Source organism: Crocuta crocuta, unplaced genomic scaffold (assembly GCF_008692635.1).
Source record: "Crocuta crocuta isolate KB4526 unplaced genomic scaffold, BGI_CrCroc_1.0 scaffold144, whole genome shotgun sequence".
Classification (NCBI taxonomy): domain Eukaryota; kingdom Metazoa; phylum Chordata; class Mammalia; order Carnivora; family Hyaenidae; genus Crocuta; species Crocuta crocuta.
Window position 1 is genome coordinate 1,125,229 of NW_027529669.1, and position 7,682 is coordinate 1,132,910.

Here is a 7,682-nt window from a genome sequence, read left to right on the forward strand (position 1 = left end):
GGCTGTACAGAGGATGCAGGGTTGAGCCTTCCAGGTCCGTAACCATAGTGTAGGAAGTTCTCGTATGAACGATTTGCAGGAAGCCCATCTATGACCTTCAACTTCCCCCATCTCTCTCAGTGGCGGAGGTGGGAGCTGGTACAGTTTTGAATGTTGGGAGGAAACTGGCAGATTTGAGTATTATATACTGAAAGAATGAGGCAGACAATCCAAGTAAAAAATTCTTACTAGTTGTTTATTAAACCCACACAGGCTTACGTTGAGCCAAACACTGAGCCCTAGCTCTTACAGAGTGCCAGGCCTGTTGAAACAAACCCGACAAGAAGCATTTATTTAGCCTATTAAAAAATGGTTTGCTGCACCCCTGCTTTCATCTCTGCACTTGCTAGACACCAGGCTGAGTTTATCATTCCCGTTTTCCAGATGAGGAAAACCGAGGTGCAGAGTGGCAGAGAAACATGCTTGATGGCTCCTAGGCAATGTTGGGACTGAGATCCCTTTGTTTTATCTTGGTCATCCAAGTTAGCTTCAATCCAAATTAAACCGTCAAAGGAGAGAGTGTCTCTTATTTTGTTACATCTCTAAAAACATTGCCTCTGGAGATACTGTTAAAATGCTGGTTCTAATTCTCTTTCTTGGGGAAGAGGGGTTGAAAGTCTGCATTGGTAACACAGGGTCAAGTGATGCTGATGTTGATGGTTCCTGGGCTGCATTTTGAGTAGGGATCTAAAGTGTTCAGCCATCTGGATTATGAAGATTGGGGGTGGGCTGTGGTAAAGTGGGAAGAGTGTGTGGCGGCATTGTGAGGCTTGGATCAGAGACATCCTGGCCATCCACATCTGTGAATCCTATTTGAGGCAGAGCCCTTAATTTAGTTTCGATTTGAAAACATAACAAAGAATATACTTTTAAAAATTGAGGGGTTAAAAAAAAATTCCCATTATAGAACATTTGGAAAACGTAGAAAAGAAAAAAGGCAAAGAAAGAATCATCCATCTCTCACCCCAAAGACAACCTGTGTTTGAACATGTAGGCATATTTTTTCATTATTTTCAATGGAAACTGGTTTATTTTTTCCTGTACATAATTTTGATTCTATGGTACATATATTCTCTATCTGGCTATCTTTTCATTTACAAAATAACTTTTCCAAGCTTTTATGAATTTGTATATAATGGTTGCATTCTATGGAGATAGTTCACAGTTGTGAACTTACCTCCATTTTTGGCCATCTGTCTTTAATATTTTGCTATTATTTATAAGTTATCATTCTCATTTTACAGACGAGGAAGACTTGCTTGACGTCACACAACCAGGAGTTAAGTGAGTTGGGGCTTTGACCTCAGTTTGATGTCTACATGCTCTGAAGCCAGGCGGGTAGCTCAAGATATGGTCTTTGACCACCTGCTTTGCATCATCGAAAAATGTGGATTCCCAGGTCTTGACCAGGTCTTTCCAATCAGAATTACAGTGGTGCTGAGATGCTGCCTGCTTAACAAGTCCCCCGGGTGATCCTTTCATTTTCTTATTCAAGCTTTTTTTTGGGGGGGGGTGTTAAATTGTAAAATCTATCACAAGTACAAAATATCCTGTGAAACGTATAAGAACATATATGCAGTTAAACATATGTGCAGTTAGAAACAACAATAAAATAAACACCTGGGTACCCACCACACAGCTTGACATATTGAACATTCAGAGCCTCTCCTGTGCCCACCTTATTGCTGCCCTCATCAGGAAACAACTACTATCCTAATTTGTAGCTCCTTCGCTCCCTTGCTTTTCTTTAAAGTTCTACCATCCCTGAAAGGATCCCTCTCCCCAAATAAAGTTTTGTTTTGAAAAGCAAGCCCAAACCTGGTCCTGTCAGGAAACAGCAGTGAAGCTACTAATGTATGAAGGCTCCTGGAGGAGATGGGCCGAGTCTGGGGCAGAGTTTGAATCCAGCTTCCTGGAGGAGAGCCCTCGTGGGACGATCAGAAGGCATGATCTTGGGAAGATTGCTAATGACAGTGAGGCCGACTGACCAGGGCTGTAATTTGAACATCAGGCAGAAATCTGGCTGGGAGAGGGGCTGCTTTCCATGTTTCCTTAGCTTCTTAGGATTTCCTTCAGGTTCTTGGAGAAAGGTTCACGTGGCACCTTGCTCCAGAAGGAGTATTCAGCTGCTCCAGGCAAAGTGTGTGGGGTGGGGGAAGCAGGAACTTTGTCAGTTCGTAGGTGTCAAAGCACAAATAAATAAGAACCTGGTTCACCCAGGCAGTCGGTCCTCAGTGTGTCGTGACGCAGACCACACTTGTGCCAACCTGGAGTGTCTGCCGTCTGCGTCAGAGCACAGGGGTCGTCTTGGGATTTCCCTTCATGGCTATTCTGTTTGCACCTTCTGTTCCCTGGGTTCTGGCATTTGGCCTTTCTTGGTGAGTTCTCTTGTCTTTGTGGAGTGCACCCATCAGTACCTTTAGGAACAAAGGTACATGGGAAGTATTGTGTTGAGTCCTTGGATGTCTACAGATACCCTATTCCACCCTCCATACCTGATTATTTATCTGGGTATAGAGTTCAAAGCTGGAAATGATTTCCCTGCACGACCTTGAAGACATTGCTCCATTTCTAGAGAGAGAGGGAGACACAGAATCTGAAGCAGGCTCCAGTCTCTGAGCTGTCAGCACAGCCTGATGCGGGGCTCGAACTCATGAAAGGCGAGATCATGAGCTGAGCCAAAGTCAGACGCTCAGCCGACTGAGCCACCCAGGCACCCCAACGTTGCTTCATTTCTGCTTGCTTTGAATGTTGCTGTAGAGATGTCTAAGGTTATGCTTATTCCTGACCCCTTGAATGGGACTTGTTTGTGCTTCCCGGAAACTTGTAGAATCTTCTCTTTTTCTCCAGTGTTCTGAAATTTCACAGATGTGTGCCTGGTGTGAGTCTGTTTTTAATGTATTTTGCCAGGTTTGGTGGGTGCTTTCAGTCTAGCAGCTCATGTCTTTTGGTTCTAGAATTACTTTGTTAATTTCCTCCCCTCTATTTTCTGTGATCGTCTTTTTAAAAAAAAGTTAATTAATTAAAACAATTTTTTAATGTTTATTTATTTTTGAGAGAAAGGCAGAGACAGAGAGTAGGAGAAGAGCACAGAGAGGGAGACACAGAATCTGAAGCAGCCTCCAGGCTCCAGGCTCCGAGCTGTCAGCACAGAGCCCCATGCGGGGCTTGAACCCACAAGCTGTGAGATCATGATGAGTCAAAGTCGGGTGCCTAATCGACTGAGACACCCAAGTGCCCCTAATTTATTTATTTTGAGAGAGAGAGAGAGAACAAGCGACTGCACGTGCAGGGGAGGGACAGAGAGGAAGAGGGAGAGAATCCAGAGCAGAATCCACCATCACAGAACCTGACGTGGGGCTCAAACTCACGAACCATAAGATCATGCCCTGAGCTGAAATCAAGAGTTGGATGCCCAACCGACTGAGATACCTAGGTGCCCCTGTGATCTCCTTTTTAAAACTTCTCTTATTTAGATGTTGGACCTCGTAGACTGTCTTCCCTCTTTCTCTCTCTTTTTTAAAATAGACTTTGTTTTTTAGAGCAGATTTAGGTTCACAGAAAAATGGAGTAGAAAGCACAGAGATTTCAGGTATAGCTCCTGTCCCCACACAGGCAGAGCCTCCCCCACCAGAGTGGTGCATTTTTAAAAAGATTTTTAAATCTTTATTTGTGTGAGAGAGATGAAGTGTGAGTGGGGGAGGGGCAGAGAGAGGGAGACAGAATTTGAAGCAGGCTCCAGGCTCTGAGCTGTCAGCACAGAGCGAGACATGGGGCTCAAACTCAAGGACCGTGAGATCATGACTTAAGCCCAAGTTGGATGCTTAACGGACTGAGCCACCCAGGTGCCCCAGAGTGGTGCATTTGTTACCAACGATGAACCTCCATTAACACACCATTGTCCCCCAAAGTCCCTAGTTTGCTTTAGGCCTCACTCTTGGTGGGGCACATTCTATGGCTTTGGACAAATGTATAATGACACGTACCTACCATTATAGCAACATACAGAATAGTTTCACTGCCCTAATTCTCCATATTCTGCCTGTTAATTTTCTCCCCAGTCCCCAGCCCTTGTAACCACTGATCTTTTTACCATTTCCATAGTTTTGCTTTTTCCAGAATGTCATATTGTTGGAATCATATCATATGCAGCTCTTTCAGACTGGCTTTTTTTCATTTAGTAATAGGCATTTAAGGTTCCTCTGTTTTCATGGCTTGATAGCTCATGTCTTTTTAGTGCTGAATAGTGTATTGCACTGTTTGGAATATTACTCATCAGTTTATTTATCCATTCACATACTGGAGTTCATCTGGTTGATTCCAAGTTTCGGCAATTATGAATAAGTGACTGTAGGCCTCTGTGTGCAGGTTTTTGTGTGGACATAACTTTTCAACTCATCTGTATAAATGTCCTCTCTTTAAAAATACTTTTCCTCACTTGCTTTGTTGTTTTTTTTTTAAACTTCCCTCCTCTCTCAATGTCTCTCTCTCTCTCAATTTGGCTCTGTTTTTCTAAAATATTTCCATAGCTTTATCTTTGGATCTTTTGATTAATTTTTTAATTTCTAAGAACGTCTTTTTTAAAAAACATTTAATGTTTATTTTTGAGAGAAAGAGACAGAGTGTGAGGGGCAGAGAGAGAGAGGGAGACACAGAATTCGAAGCAGGCTCCAGGCTCTGAGCTGTCAGCACAGAGCCCAACGCAGGGCTTGAACTCATGAACCATGACTCAGAGGATAGTATTGGATAGTTGTCTTCTCCTTCTCTCCTTGCATGGTCTCTGATGGCCCCATGTTGCTTTTCCCTTTGGTTTCCTTTGTCTTCATTTTCCATGGGAGAGACTTTCACAGATGTTGGGTGATTCTTTATTTTTTTTATTTAATTTTTTAAAAGCTTTTTATTTATTTCTGAGAGAGAGAGGGAGGTACAGAATCTGAAACAGGCTCCAGGCTCTGAGCTAGCTGTCAGCACAGAGCCCGATGCGGGGCCCGAACCCATGAACTGTGAGATCATGACCTGAGCCGAAGTCGGACGCTTAACTGACTGAGCCACCCAGGTGCCCGATGTTGGGTGGTTCTTATGCTGCTTAAGGTTAAGGAACCCAGGCTAGGGTGTCTCTTAGTCTCTCTGAAGCTTATCCCGACTGAGAGCCCACAGAGAAAAACAACACAGATTTCAGGATCTCTTCCTCAGAAGAATCAAACTTTTCTTTCCCAGTTGAAGGCCTAGCACTTTTCTTGAATGAAGTATGATATGACAGCAGCCTTAGAAGTGGTTTCACAAATTGTTTGGTCCATGCCCCACTCCCCTAGCGTGTTTATTTGTACCATCGTACGTTCCCAAACTTTGCCAATGCCCCTGCCATTCCTGTTTAGGTTGGAGGGATGCCTGGCACTGGCCATCAGGAATCTGATGCTGACCTTGGCTGTCCTTACCTATTGGGCAGATGTACGCTGGGGCCAATGTCCTGGACCCAGAGCAGAAATTACAGCCCACTGTGGAAGCATGCAGCAGGCCAGAAAGGCTCCTGTCCAAGGCCAAACCATCTTACCATTGTATTATTGCTCCAAACAGGAAGGTACGTGTTTGTGTAGAAGTCCTGAGGATATGAGAAGGGAAGCCAAGGGCACGGGGCGTGGAGATGGGGGGAAATCAACTCCTATTGAAAAGGGGCCATATTTCCTTTTCTAATTAACTGGATTTTTATTTCAACAACATATAGAATTATATATCTTAATATGTGTTTGATTAATCCCCATGTCATTTGGTCATTCAGAAATCTTCTATGGACTTTCTATCACGTGTCTGAGAAAGGAGTGGGTATGCGTATGAAATTTAAGCAAAGGTGATTCACAAATCATCTTTCACAGATGAGAAGGAGAAATAGAAAGAATAGTGACAACACCAATAGTGGTTTCCAGGTATTAGATCCTTCCCGGATTTGTCAAGTGCCTTACATATACTTTCTCTTTTAAGTCTCAAAACAGGGGTGCCTGGGTGGCTCAATCGGTTAAGCATCCGACTTCGGCGCAGGTCATGATCTCATAGCTCTGGAGTTCAAGCCCCATGTCGGGCTCTGTGCTGACAGCTCAGAGCCTGGAGCCTGCTTCAGATTCCGTGTCTCCTTCTCTGCCCCGCCCCCACTTGCTCTCTGTCTCTCTCTGTCTCTCAAAATGAATAAACATTAAAAAAAATTTTTAAGACGTAACTTATGTTGTAATTATTATTCTTTTCTCATAAACAAAAAAGCAGTATTTGGACAGTTCAGAAATCTGCCCAATTTCAGCTTTGGTGTGACCCAGGTATTAAGCTTCAGAACCAGGATTGAAGTTCAGGTTCATTGATGGCTCAGTGCTCCACAGTCTTGACCATTACACCACATGGCCTACACAGGAGATATTCACTCCCTTTTGAATGAAGCTTCCAGCAGGACCCTATGATTAACTCAAATCCAGTAGCACCCAGGTTTGGACACACTACCCGTCTCCTAAGAGCCCCTTGTATGGGTTAGCTATTTTCACAGTGATGCTGTGTAACAAACCACTCCTAGACTCAGTGGCGTACAATAACAATCACGTGATCTTAAGGATCTGCAGGCTCCCGGGTGGCTGTGCTTCATGCCGTTGGTGGTTGGAGGCCAGGGGAACTAGGTGGGGCTGGGTTGAGTGAGTCTACTCCAAGCTGTGCGTCTGTGTAGGCTGAGCTCCTTGCTCAGGTACTTTCCATCTGAGTTAATTTTGAGACTCAGCTTGAAGGGGGGAGGGGCGGTAGCTTTCTGGAGGAAGCTCTTTTTGTAGCAATGGCAGAAATGCAAGAGGGCACAGCTACGTGCAGAGACACTCTGCATATACCCTGTCTGTGTTGTGCCTGATACCATCCCATCGTCTGAAGCAAGTCTCTTGGTTGAGCCCAAGGTCAAAGGGCAGGCCTGCAAGATCACATGGTAAAGAGCACACACATGTGGTGATGGTAAAGAATTGGTGCTAATGATTTAACACACCACACCTGCACTCGTGTGCAGCTTGCAGTTACTACTATAAAAATTATAGAAGAATTGTACATATACCATAAAAATATAGAATTCATAATCTAGTGGAGAAGGTAGACAATAAACAAAAGAAAACGACTACAGGGGTGCCTGGGTGGCTCAGTCGGTTAAGCGTCCAACTTTGGCTCAGGTCGTGATCTAACGGTTCATGGGTTCGAGCCCTGTGTCAGGCTCTGTTCTGACAGCTCAGAGCCTGCAGCCTGCTTCAGATTCTGTATCTCCTCCTCTCTCTGACCCTCCCCTGCTCACACTGTCTCTCTCTCTCTCTCAGAAATAAATAAAAACATTAAGAAAAAGAGGAAACAACTACAAAAAGTAATATTTCATATTGTCTAATTGACTCTGGGCCTAAAGAATGTGGACACATTATAATCCTCTTGGGGCAGATTCAGCATCTTTCTGTATTATTATTATTATTATTATTTTAAAGATGTTCCCTTGTCCCTTGAAGTTTCTTTACTGACAGAATTTCAAATCACTGTCTTCTCCTTTCAAGAGAATATATGGTGGGATGATGTTGGGAGCTTGATGGTGTCAGGTTTTTCACTGATCTTTAAAAATCAGTTTAATTTAAAAATTCCTTTTATTTTTTATT

The 7,682-nt window shown here is 43.7% G+C and overlaps 1 long non-coding RNA gene across 4 annotated transcripts; it reads left to right on the plus strand.

Annotated features, from left to right (window-relative positions):
• Positions 1-6,227, plus strand: LOC144230575 (uncharacterized). 4 transcript variants are annotated; one of them, XR_013334798.1, is made up of 4 exons: positions 1-34; positions 1,284-1,508; positions 5,415-5,617; positions 6,016-6,227. It is a non-coding gene; the product is annotated as an uncharacterized LOC144230575 (long non-coding RNA). The 4 variants fall into 4 exon arrangements; XR_013334799.1 differs by lacking the exon at positions 1-34 and adding an exon at positions 54-128; XR_013334797.1 differs by lacking the exon at positions 1-34 and adding an exon at positions 974-1,029.
• Positions 6,228-7,682: the final 1,455 nt, after the last annotated feature.